The 14,003-nt window shown below is 44.3% G+C and overlaps 1 protein-coding gene across 5 annotated transcripts in view; it reads left to right on the top strand.

Annotated features, from left to right (window-relative positions):
* The window catches only part of LOC141152751 (uncharacterized), a 55,770-nt gene that overhangs the window by 4,352 nt on the left and 37,415 nt on the right, over positions 1-14,003 (top strand). The window lies entirely within an intron of this gene.

Genomic DNA, 14,003 nt, shown 5'->3' with positions numbered 1-14,003 from the left:
GCATGTACTTAATTTGGTGGTGCAGAGCTTCCTCAAAAATTATCCAGATATGTCCGATCTGCTCGTGAAAGTGCAGGCGGTGCATGGACACTTTCAGCGTTCTCACCTTGCTGCTGCTCGCCTGTCTGCTCTGCAGCGTCACTTCTGTCTTCCTGCTCACCGCCTCATATTCGACGTACCAACAAGATGGAACTCCACCCTGCATATGCTGGAGAGACTCTGTGAGCCACAGCATGCGATAATGGAGTTCCAGCTGCAGGACGCACGGGCGAGTCGCTCGACTGAACTCACCACCAATGAGTGGGCCTCCATGCGGGACGTGTGTGGCCTTTTGTGCTGCTTTGAACATTCCAGCAACATGGCCACTGCTGATGATGCCATCATCAACGCTACGATACCACTTGTATGCCTGCTGGAAACAACACTGCAGGCTATGATGCATGAGGTAGTGGCGCAGGAGGGACAGGGACCATTTTCAGCATCATCAGGCCAGTCGTCCACACATGGCTCGGAGGGTGGATTGTTTTACCCAGGACTGTGGCGTTGGTAAGCCAAACCTCCGACTCCTCAATTTCCATGATACCAACTCCGACTCCAACTCCAACTCCCTCATACACGGCTCATGTTTAAGTGATAAATTTACTGTAGCACAGATTCATCTCAGCTAAAAGTCCAGACCCTTAGATCAGGAATAGGACATTTCATAACTTTCACAAATTCTTATGAAAAAATATTCCCCACAAACTGCATTGAACTACTGGGCCCAATTTATTATATATTTTAGGAGTCGGAGTCGGTCTGTGTCTGTGTTATTATAAGTTATTTGACTAAAAAAAAATTGCTGGTCCCGTCCCCCCTTCCCTGCAGCCCTCAGCTCTCTGCTTTCCCTTAGCCGATTATTAAAAATAGGGAGGAACCCACACCATTTTTTTAAATTAATTTAGGTAAATTTAAAAAAAACGTCACGTGTTATCCCCCATTTTTGATAACCAGCAAAAGGGAAACAGACAGCTGGGAGCTGCAGCCATCATTTCTCTGCTTTCCCTTGGCTGGTTATGAAAAATAAGGGAGAACCCATGCTGTTTTTTTTAAATAAATGTATTAATTACTAACTAAATAAAGGAAAAAAATTACTTGGGGTCCCACCTATTTTTAATTACCAGCCATGGGAAAGTCAACAGCTGTGTTATGGGGATATGGGAGCACTTTTGCCGGCTGTCTCTGTTATAGGGTTATGGGAGCATTTTTGCCATCTGGCTTTGTTATGGGGATATGGGAGCACTTTTACCGTCTGGCTCTGTTATGGGGATATGGGAGCTCTTTTACCGTCTGGCTCTGTTATGGGGATATGGGAGAACTTTTGCCGTCTGGCTCTGTTATGGGAGCACTTTTGTCATCTGGCTCTATTATGGGGATATGGGAACACTTTTGCCATCTGCCCCTATTATGCAGATATGGAAGCACTTTTGCCGTCTGCCTCTGTTATGGTGTTATGGGAGCATTTTGCTGTCTGACTCTGTTATGGGGATATGGGACCACTTTTGCTGTTTGCCTCTGTTATGGGGATATGGGAGCACTTTTGCTGGCTGTCTGTTTTGGGATATGGGAGCACTTTTGCCATCTCGCTATGTTATGGGGATATGGGAGCACTTGTGCCAGCTTCCTTTGTTATGGGGTTATGAGAGCACTTATGCCGGCTTCCACTGTTATGGGGATATGGGATCACTTTTGCGGGCTTCCTCTGTTATGGGGTTATAAGAGCATTTTTGCTGCCTTCCTCTGTTATGGGGTTATGGGTGCACATTTGCTGGCTGGCTCGGTTATTGGAATATGGGAGCACTTTTGCCATCTGGCTCTGTTATGGGAATATGGGAGCACTTTTGCCGTCTGGCTCTTATGGGGATATGGGAGCACTTTTGCCGTCTGGCTCTGTTATGGGGATATGGGAGCACTTTTGCCATCTGGCTCTGTTATGGGGATATGGGAGCACTTTTGCCGGCTGGCTCTGTTATGGGAATATGGGAGCACTTTTGCCGGCTGGCTCTGTTATAGGGATATGGGAGCACTTTTGCCGTCTGGCTCTGTTATGGGGTTATGGGAGCACTTTTGCCGGCTAGCTCTGTTATGGGGATAAAGGAGCACTTTTGCCGGCTGGCTCGGTTATGGGAATATGGGAGCACTTTTTCCTTCTGCCTCTGTTATGGGGATATGGGAGGGAGCACTTTTGCCGGCTGGCTCTGTTATGGGGATATGGGAGCACTTTTACCATCTAGCTCTGTTATGGGGATATGGGAGCACTTTTACCGTCTGGCTCTGTTATGGGGATATGGGAGAACTTTTGCCGTCTGGCTCTGTTATGGGAGCACTTTTGTCATCTGGCTCTATTATGGGGATATGGGAACACTTTTGCCATCTGCCCCTATTATGCAGATATGGGAGCACTTTTGCCGTCTGCCTCTGTTATGGTGTTATGGGAGCATTTTGCTGTCTGACTCTGTTATGGGGATATGGGAGCGCTTTTGCAGTCTGCCTCTGTTATGGGGATATGAGAGCACTTTTGCCATCTGTTATGGGACCACTTTTGCTGTTTGCCTCTGTTATGTGGATATGGGAGCACTTTTGCTGGCTGTCTGTTTTGGGATATGGGAGCACTTTTGCCATCTCTCTATGTTATGGGGATATTGGAGCACTTTTGCCAGCTTCCTTTGTTATGGGGTTATGAGAGCACTTATGCCGGCTTCCACTGTTATGGGGATATGGGATCACTTTTGCGGGCTTCCTCTGTTATGGGGTTATAAGAGCATTTTTGCTGGCTTCCTCTGTTATGGGGTTATGGGTGCACTTTTGCTGACTCGCTCTGTTATGGGGATATGGGAGCACTTTTGCTTTCTGGCTCTGTTATGGGAGCACTTTTTCCGTCTATCTCTGTTATGAAGATATGGGAGCACTTTTGCTGGCTGGCTCTGTTATGGGGATAAGGGAGCACTTTTGCCATCTGACTCTGTTATGGGAATATGGGAGCACTTTTTCCGTCTATCTCTGTTATGAAGATATGGGAGCACTTTTGCTGGCTGGCTCTGTTATGGGGATAAGGGAGCACTTTTGCTGGCTGGCTCGGTTATTGGAATATGGGAGCACTTTTGCCATCTGGCTCTTATGGGGATATGGGAGCACTTTTGCCGTCTGGCTCTGTTATGGGGATATGGGAGCACTTTTGCCATCTGGCTCTGTTATGGGGATATGGGAGCACTTTTGCCGGCTGGCTCTGTTATGGGAATATGGGAGCACTTTTGCCAGCTGGCTCTGTTATGGGGATATGGGAGCACTTTTGCTGTCTGGCTCTGTTATGGGGATGTGGGAGCATTTTTGCCGTCTGACTCTGTTATGGGGTTATGGGAGCACTTTTTCCGTCTATCTCTGTTAAGAAGATATGGGAGCACTTTTGCTGGCTGGCTCTGTTATGGGGATAAGGGAGCACTTTTGCCATCTGGCTCTGTTATGGGGTTATGGGAGCACTTTTGCCGTCTGGCTCTGTTATGGGGATATGGGAGCACTTTTGCCGTCTGGCTCTGTTATGGGGATATGGGAGCATTTTTGCCGGCTGGCTCTGTTATGGGAATATGGGAGCACTTTTGCCGACTGGCTCTGTTATAGGGATATGGGAGCACTTTTGCCATCTGGCTCTGTTATGGGGTTATGGGAGCACTTTTGCCGGCTAGCTCTGTTATGGGGATAAAGGAGCACTTTTGCCGGCTGGCTCGGTTATGGGAATATGGGAGCACTTTTTCCTTCTGCCTCTGTTATGGGGATATGGGAGGGAGCACTTTTGCCGGCTGGCTCGGTTATGGGAATATGGGAGCACTTTTGCCGGCTAGCTCTGTTATGGGGATATGGGAGCACTTTTGCCGGCTGGCTCTGTTATGGGGATATGGGAGCACTTTTGCCATGTGGCTCTGTTATAGGGTTATGGGAGCACTTTTGTCGACTGGCTCTGTTATGGGGTTATGGGTGCACTTTTGCTGTCTGTCTCTTATAGGGTTATGGGAGCAGTTTGCCATCTGGCTCTGCTATGGAGATATGGTAACACATGTTTTACTATTTTTCTTTTTCTCTTATTTTCTTTCCATTTATTATATACAGTGGGTACAGAAAGTATTCAGACCCCTTTAAATTTTTACTTTTTCTTTCATTGCATCCATTTGTTAAATTCTATAAAGTTCATTTTTTTTCTCAGTAAAGTAAACTCTGCACCCCATCTTGACTGAAAAAAACAGAAATGTAGAAATTTTTGCAAATTTATTAAAAAAGAAAAACTGAAATATCACATGGTCATAAGTATTCAGACCCTGTGCTCAGACACTCATATTTAAGTCACATGCTGTCTGTTATGTTCTGCTACCAAAGCTAAGGAAAGAGAGGAGATCTGTCCCTATTATAGGACTCAGCTGAATCCCTACGATGTAACAGGGAACCTGATCCTGCGATCAGACCTGCTAAAGTCCTAATCTAGTCTGTACGGAGACCTATAGATGTGGGGAGGGAATCCCTACAAGTACTAAGGACTGGGAGGAATATGGGACACCTCCTAACAGAAATAGTAGCAGACAGACGAACAAACAAAATAGATAGAACATAGAGGTCCGTAGACCAAGCAAACTAACAGAGCAAGACACAGAGCACAGGCTAGCTAGAAAGTAGATATACAATGAAGTCCAGCAAAGCCAGAAGGGCGGAGCAGGATTAAATAGGCCAACAAGGTCATGTGACCAGCAAAGGAAAAAAAACCTAACAGCAAGGTTCTAACAGTACCCCCCCTTCTAAGAGGATCCTCCGGATCCCCTAGGACCAGGCTTATCAGGAAATCTCCTGTGAAACGCTCTGATAAGTCTGGACGCGGAAACATCATCTGACCTCACCCAAGAGTTATCCTCGGGTCCGAAACCTTTCCAGGCCACAAGATACTGCAAACTACCTCTATACCGTATAGAGTTAAGGATGCGAGAAATTTCATATTCCCCGTCCTCCACCACCAGAGGAACAGAGGCAGAGGCGTCACCATCCGACACAACAGCTTTTTTTAACAGAGAGACATGAAAGACCGGATTAATTCTCCAGGAGGTAGGAACCTCCAACCTAACAGCAGATTGGTTGACAACCTGAAGCACCTTAAAGGGCCCTACAAACTTGGGACCCAATTTCTTAGAAGGAATCCTCAACCGCAGATTCCTAGAGGACAACCAAACCATGTCACCAACAGCGAACAAAACCTCCTGTCGTTTCCTATCAAAGTAGTCTTTAGATTTTCTGTTGGCCTCCTGAAGATTACCACGCACATCCGTCCAAACTCTTTCCAAATCACCGGAAAAATTCTCCTCCTCAGGCACGGCAGATCCCAACTTGGAGAACGACCCAAACGACGGATGTCTCCCAGAACAACAAAAAAAAGGCGAACAACCAGCAGAAGAAGATGTATGATTGTTCAGAGCAAATTCGGCAAGTGGCAGAAACTCAGACCACCCCTCTTGATTGTCTGCCACAAAACAACGCAAGAACTGCTCAACATCCTGGTTTTTCCTTTCTGTCTGGCCATTAGATTCAGGATGATATCCGGACGAAAACGACAAATGAATTCCCAACCTGTCACAAAAGGCACGCCAAAAACGAGCCACGAACTGAGGACCCCTATCAGAAACAATGTCAGTAGGAACGCCATGAAGTCTGACAATTTCCTTGACAAAGGCCTTAGCGAGAGTTTTAGCGCAGGGCAGTTTGACGAAGGGAACCAAGTGACACATCTTGCTAAAACGGTCCACGACCACCCAGATGACAGTAAAACCCTCAGAGGGGGGAAGGTCAGTTATAAAGTCCATAGCCAAATGTGTCCAAGGAGCACTGGAGACCTCCAAAGGACAAAGCAACCCCGCAGCAGGAGTATGTGAGGACTTAGATCTAGCACATATAGTACATTGGCGCACCCACTTAATGACTTCCTTCTGCCATCCAGGCCACCAAAAACTGCGACCCACCAGTCTCTTGGTCTCAGAGATTCCGGGATGACCTGCCAACCGAGATTCGTGACACTCAACAAACAAATCTCTCCTAAAGGTCCCAGGCACAAACAACCTCCCATGAGGAGTGTTAGATGGGGCATTCTCCTGAGCTTTAAGAATCTCATCTTCCAAAACGGAGTCTAAAGCAGCTATCACAACACCTTCTTGTAAAATGTTTTCCTCTTTCTCAGCACCGACTATGGGAGAAAAACTGCGAGACAAGGCATCCGCCTTAACATTCTTAGTACCAGGGATGTAAGTAACGGAGAAATTAAACCGCGAGAAAAACAGTGCCCACCTAGCCTGACGGGCATTCAGGCGCTTGGCAGCATCAAGATATATCAGATTTTTATGATCCGTAAGAACCTGAACGGGAAATTCCGCACCTTCCAAGAAGTGGCGCCAGTGTTCAAATGCGAGTTTAATAGCCAATAATTCCCGATTACCAATATCGTAATTCAGTTCAGTCTCCGAAAATTTTTTTGAAAAAAAGGCACAGGGATGTAATCCATCCCCGTTATCCTGAGACAATACTACGCCAACCCCCACAGAGGAAGCATCAACCTCAACCAAAAATGGCCTACTAACATCAGGCTGCATAAGGATGGGAGCAGAGGTGAACCTCTCCTTGAGATACACAAAAGCTTCAATGGCCTCAGAAGACCACTGAACCGCATCAGCACCTTTCCTGGTGAGATCAGTCAGAGGTTTGACAATACTAGAAAAATTTTTTATGAATTTTCTGTAGTAATTGGCGAAACCCAAAAACCTCTGTATCGATTTCAAACCAATAGGCCTAGGCCATTCCTGCACAGCCTGAACCTTAACCGGATCCATCTCAAAACCTTTGCTGGAGATAATGTAGCCCAAAAAACTAATTCTCTGTACAGCGAACTCACATTTCTCCAGCTTAGCAAAAAGCGAATTGTCCATTAATAACTGTAATACCTCACGCACGCTCCGCCAATGAGACTCCAGATCTGGCGAATAAATCAAAATGTCATCCAAATACACAACCACATTTTTACCGATCAAAGGTCTAAGGATGTCATTAATCAGATTCTGAAAAAATGCAGGAGCATTAGTAAGACCAAAAGGCATAACCAGATTCTCAAAATGACCCACAGGAGTGTTAAAAGCAGTCTTCCATTCATCACCCTCCTTCATGCGCAACAGATTGTATGCCCCCTTAAGGTCAATTTTAGAGAACCACTTGGCCCCCAATAACTGGTTAAACAGATCAGGAATCAATGGCAGTGGGTAAGGATTGCGTACCGTAATTTTGTTAATCTCACGAAAATCCAGACAAGGACGTAAACCGCCGTCCTTTTTTTTTACAAAAAAAAATCCAACCGCCACAGGAGACTTAGAGGGCCTAATGTGACCGGCGGCCAAACTTGTCTGTATGTATTCCTCCAAAGCCTTCCTCTCAGGAATAGTAAGGTTAAATAAACGACTTTTAGGAAGAGTCGCTCCAGGGACAAATTCAATAGAACAATCATAGTCTCTATGGGGAGGCAAAACCTGCGATTCCTTCTCAGAAAAAACTCTCCAAAAATCCTGAATAGGAACAGGCAATTCTCCCCTATCCAAAGCTGCAATACGCCCGTTACAACACTTGTCATAACATTTATGGCTCCAGGATTTAATTTCACTGGTAGACCAATCCAGTACAGGATTGTGAAATTTTAACCAGGGCAAACCCAATATTACTGGAGAAGGCAAGTTATTCAACACTACCAAATCCAATTTCTCATGGTGAACACCATTAATAGTGAGAGGAAATTCACTGACCTTGAGAGTAATATTCTTCAAAGGGGAGCCATCCACAGAAACCACAGCAATGGGGGATGATAAAGGTTCAGGTTTTAAATTGAGTTTTTCCACGAATCCCCCATCAATTACATTCAGTGTAGACCCGCAATCAACAAACACCCGAAATTCCATTAATTTTTCCTGAGCAATCGTGGAAGCAGCTAAAAATACACCCTTGGAATTTAAACAGGCAATACGGGCGTGACTGACCATTTTTTTTTCTTTCTTCATACGAAGCTCACAGCCTTTAATCAAATGACCAGATTTTCCGCAATAGAAACACAAGCCTTCCGAAAAACGACGGTCTTTTTCTTGAGAGCGAGGTGCCACCGATCCAATCTCCATCGGTTCACCACTGTTAGTACACACATTATCATAACCAGAAACTGACATAGCAGAGGATTTGCTCTCATTAACCCTAGCACGCAGTCTTCTATCCACCCGTATAGCTAATTGCATAGCCTGTTGCAAATCCTCAGGTGTAGGATAAGCAATTAGCAGGTCTTTAACCCTTTCACTGAGCCCAGCAAGAAATAGACTTTTCAGAGCAGAATCGTTCCACCCTGTTTGAGTGGACCAACGACGAAAATGAGTACAATATTTTTCGACATTACCTGATCCTTGTTTTAAACGTCTCAACTCAGTCTCAGCTGATGCCACACGGTCAGGATCATCATATAATAGTCCTAAAGCAGAAAAAAAACTATCCACTGATCTGAAGCATGTATCACTAGGTTGCAAAGAAAAGGCCCACTCCTAAGCTCTTTGCGCAAAAGTGACATTATGAACCCTACGCGCTGGGATTCATCCCCAGAGGACTTGGGTCTCAAACGAAAATACAATAAGCAAGCATTTTTAAATGAAAAAAATTCTCGATGTTCACCAAAAAATAAATCCGGCAAACATACCTTAGGCTCCAAGAAATATGCTCCAGGACAGTTACTCACGTGCTGACGGAGCTCGGCCACTTCCAGAGAGAGTCCCTGCAGGTGTTTAGCCAAATCCTGAACCGACACCATGATGGAACAAAAAAAAAAAAATCTTTCCTTAGAGAATTTGCAGGCTGGACTTACTGTTATGTTCTGCTACCAAAGCTAAGGAAAGAGAGGAGATCTGTCCCTACTATAGGACTCAGCTGAATCCCTACGATGTAACAGGGAACCTGATCCTGCGATCAGACCTGCTAAAGTCCTAATCTAGTCTGTACGGAGACCTATAGATGTGGGGAGGGAATCCCTACAAGTACTAAGGACTGGGAGGAATATGGGACACCTCCTAACAGAAATAGTAGCAGACAGACGAACAAACAAAATAGATAGAACATAGAGGTCCGTAGACCAAGCAAACTAACAGAGCAAGACACAGAGCACAGGCTAGCTAGAAAGTAGATATACAATGAAGTCCAGCAAAGCCAGAAGGGCGGAGCAGGATTAAATAGGCCAACAAGGTCATGTGACCAGCAAAGGAAAAAAAACCTAACAGCAAGGTTCTAACACTGTCCATTTCCTTGTGATCCTCCTTGAGATGGTTCTACTCCTTCATTGGAGTCCAGCTGTGTTTAATTAAACTGATAGGACTTGATTTGGAAAGGCGCACACCTGTCTATATAAGACCTCACAGCTCACAGTGCATGTCAGACCAAATGAGAAACATGAGCTCAAAGGAACTGCCCAAAGAGCTCAGAGACAGAATTGTGGCAAGACACAGATCTGACCAAGGTTACAAAAGAATTTTTACAATACTCAAGGTTCCTAAAAGCACAGTGGCCTCCATAATCCTTAAATGGAAGAAGTTTGGGACAACCAGAAGTCTTCCTTGACCCGGCCGTCCAGCCAAACTGAGCAATCGTGGGAAAAGAGCCTTTTTCTGTCTGCCTCTGTTATGGGGATATGGGAGCACTTTTGCTGGCTGATTCTGTTATGATATACAGTACAGACCAAAAGTTTGGACACACCTTCTCATTTAAAGATTTTTCTGTATTTTCATGACTATGAAAATTGTACATTCACACTGAAGGCATCAAAACTATGAATTACCACATGTGGAATTATATACTTAACAAAAAAGTGTGAAACAACTGAAAATATGTCTTATATTCTAGGTTCTTCAAAGTAGCCACCTTTTGCTTTGATGACTGTTTTGCACACTCTTGGCATTCTCTTCATGAGCTTCAAGAGGTAGTCACCGGACATGGTCTTCCAACAATCTTGAAGGAGTTCCCAGAGATGCTTAGCACTTGTTGGCCCTTTTGCCTTCACGCTGTGGTCCAGCTCACCCCAAACCATCTCGATTGGGTTCAGGTCTGGTGACTGTGGAGGCCAGGTCATCTGGAGTAGCCCCCCATTACTCTCCTTCTTGGTCAAATAGCCCTTACACAGCCTGGAGGTGTGTTTGGGGTCATTGTCCTGTTGAAAAATAAATGATGGTCCAACTAAATGCAAACCGGATGGAATAGCATGCCGCTGCAAGATGCTGTGGTAGCCATGCTGGGTCAGTATGCCTTCAATTTTGAATAAATCCCCAACAGTGTCACCAGCAAAGCCCCCCCACACCATCACACCTCCTCCTCCATGCTTCACGGTGGGAACCAGGCATGTAGAGTCCATCCGTTCACCTTTTCTGCGTCGCACAAAGACACGGTGGTTGGAACCAAAGATCTCAAATTTGGACTCATCAGACCAAAGCACAGATTTCCACTGGTCTAATGTCCATTCCTTGTGTTCTTTAGCCCAAACAAGTCTCTTCTGCTTGTTGCCTGTCCTTAGCAGTGGTTTCCTAGCAGCTATTTTACCATGAAGGCCTGCTGCACAAAGTCTCCTCTTAACAGTTGTTGTAGAGATGTGTCTGCTGCTAGAACTCTGTTTGGCATTGACCTGGTCTCTAATCTGAGCTGCTGTTAACCTGCGATTTCTGAGGCTGGTGACTCGGATAAACTTATCCTCAGAAGCAGAGGTGACTCTTGGTCTTCCTTTCCTGGGGCGGTCCTCATGTGAGCCAGTTTCTTTGTAGCGCTTGATGGGTTTTGCAACTGCACTTGGGGACACTTTCAAAGTTTGCCCAATTTTTCGTACTGACTGACCTTCATTTCTTAAAGTAATGATGGCCACTTGTTTTTCTTTACTTAGCTGCTTTTTTCTTTCCATAATACAAATTCTAACAGTCTATTCAGTAGGACAATCAGCTGTGTATCCACCAGACTTCTGCACAACACAACTGATGGTCCCAACTCCATTTATAAGGCAAGAAATCCCACTTATTAAACCTGACAGGGCACACCTGTGAAGTGAAAACCATTTCTGGTGACTACCTCTTGAAGCTCATCTAGAGAATGCCAAGAGTGTGCAAAGCAGTCATCAAAGCAAAAGGTGGCTACTTTGAAGAACCTAGAATATAAGACATATTTTCAGTTGTTTCACACTTTTTTGTTAAGTATATAATTCCACATGTGTTAATTCATAGTTTTGATGCCTTCAGTGTGAATGTACAATTTTCATAGTCATGAAAATACAGAAAAATCTTTAAATGAGAAGGTGTGTCCAAACTTTTGGTCTGTACTGTATGTTACAATTGACTCAAATGTCAAATTATTTTACTATTCTCGCAATATCTGTAAGAAAAATTCACACAGCAACTGCCACAAAGAATGAAAAACACCCAAATAATGAGAAACCACCCATTCAAAGGTGCAATAATAGTAGAATACAAGAAACTTCACAGTAAGTATATAAGTAATAAATAAGGTGCAAAGTACAAGGTACAACACGGGACGACTAATGACAATACTCGCATTATAAGTACCGTACATGATCACGTGATGATGAGTGCAAACCATAAATCGTGAGAACATTATGTTACCTACCAATCGCCCATAAATTGATTGAGACTCCAAAATGTAATTTATTTATTAAATATCATCCTACTGCTGTAGATGAAATAAGCAATTGCACTAATCGCTATAGCAATGCATCTAGGGTGGGTGAGCGTGTTAGACTCTATAAGACTATTTAATTAGTAGAAACATGATCGCACCATGTAAATAACTAAATGTAAGAGTCACAATGACATCAGCAATCATGAGACATCATGTCCTTGTTAGCAATGTAAATCCCAAATGATGATCTGGTGGCACCATCTGCTGGAAGAAGAATAAATCACACTAAACACAAGGAAATTACAAAAAAATGCAAAAAAATAATTATTAGCTCATCATTATGAGCAAATATAATAAATAATTAAAAATGTAAAGTGACAAAGTGCAGAACATAGTTATCATGTACTTGAAAATGTTTTACTATTTTTCTTTTTCTCTTATTTTCTTTCCATTTATTATATACAGTGGGTACAGAAAGTATTCTGAAATATCACATGGTTATAAGTATTCAAAATCTTTGCTCACTCATATTTAAGTCACATGCTGTCCATTTCCTTGTGATCCTCCTTGAGGTGGATCTACTCCTTCATTGGAGTCCAGCTGTGTTTAATTAAACTGATAGGACTTGATTTGGAAAGGCGCACACCTGTCTATATAAGACCTCACAGCTCACAGTGCATGTCAGACCAAATGAGAAACATGAGCTCAAAGGAACTGCCCAAGGAGCTCAGAGACAGAATTGTGGCAAGACACAGATCTGGCCAAGGTTATAAAAGAATTTCTGCATTACTCAAGGTTCCTAAGAGCACAGTGGCCTCCATAATCCTTAAATGGAAGAAGTTTGGGACCACCAGAAGTCTTCCTTGACCTGGCCGTCCAGCCAAACTGAGCAATCGTGGGAGAAGAGCCTTGGTGAGAGAGGTAAAGAAGAACCCCAAGATCACTGTGACTGAGTGCCAGAGATGCAGTAGCGAGATGGGAGAAAATTCCACAAAGTCAACTATCACTGCAGCCCTCCACCAGTCGGGCCTTTATGGCAGAGTGGCCCGACTTAAGCCTCTCCTCAGTGCAAGACATATGAAAGCCCACATAGAGTTTGCGCAAAAACACATGAAGGACTCCCAGACTATGAGAAATAAGATTCTCTGGTCTGATAAGACGAAAATATAACTTTTTGGTGATAATTCTAAGCAGTATGTCTGCCGAAAACCAGTCACTGCTCATCACCTCCCCAATACAATCCCAACAGTGAAACATGGTGGTGGCAGCATCATGCTATGGGGGTGTTTTTCAACTGCACGGACAGGACGACTGGTTGCAATTGAAGGAAACATGAATGCGGCCAAGTACAGAGATATCCTGGATGAAAACCTCTTCCAGAGTGCTCTGGACCTCAGACTTGGCCGAAGGTTCACCTTCCAACAAGACAATGACCCTAAGTACACAGCTAAAATAACAAAGGAGAGGCTTCAGAACAACTCTGTGACCATTCTTAACTGGCCCAGCCAGAGCCCTGACCTAAACCCAATTCAGCATCTCTGAAGAGACCTGAAAATGGCTGTCCACCAACGTTCACCATCCAACCTGACGGAACTGGAGAGGATCTGCAAGGAAGAATGGCCGAGGATCCCCAAATCCAGGGGTGAAAAACTTGTTCCATCATTCCCAAGAAGACTCATGGCTGTACTAGCTCAAAAAGGGGCTTCTACTCCATACTGAGCAAAGGGTCTGAATACTTATGACCATGTGAGATTTCAGTTTTTCTTTTTTAATAAATTTGCAAAAATTTCTACATTTCTGCTTTTTTTTCAGTCAAGATGGGGTGCAGAGTGGACTTTAATGAGAAAAAAAGAACTATTTAGAATTTACCAAATGGCTGCAATGAAACAAAGAGTGAAAATTTAAAGGGGTCTGAATACCTTCTGTACCCACTGTATGTATACACACAGTACCGTATTTTTAGGACCATATGACGCACCTAGGTTTTAGAGGAGGGGAATAGGAAAAAAAAATGTAAGCAAAAAATGTGGTCACGATGCACTGTTAAGGGGGAGCGGGTCTGCTGCTGACACTGGTATAGGGGTAATGTCCCCCAATTCTGATAATATCCCCCATCCTGGTAGATATGCCCCCTCCTTCCTATTATACGTGGTCCCCATCCCCATCCTGGTATGTATGGCATCCCTCCATCTTGGTATGCATGGCTCCCTCATCCCTATCCTAGTATGCATGGCACCCCTCATCCCTATCCTGGTATGCATGGCACC

This window comes from Phyllobates terribilis, unplaced genomic scaffold (genome assembly GCF_046119375.1).
Source record: "Phyllobates terribilis strain yellow unplaced genomic scaffold, ASM4611937v1 Scaffold_6__1_contigs__length_29720123, whole genome shotgun sequence".
In the NCBI taxonomy this organism is placed as follows: Eukaryota; Metazoa; Chordata; class Amphibia; order Anura; family Dendrobatidae; genus Phyllobates; species Phyllobates terribilis.
The sequence above is the reverse complement of the archived record's forward strand: the minus strand, read 5'-3'. Positions and strand labels throughout refer to the sequence as shown.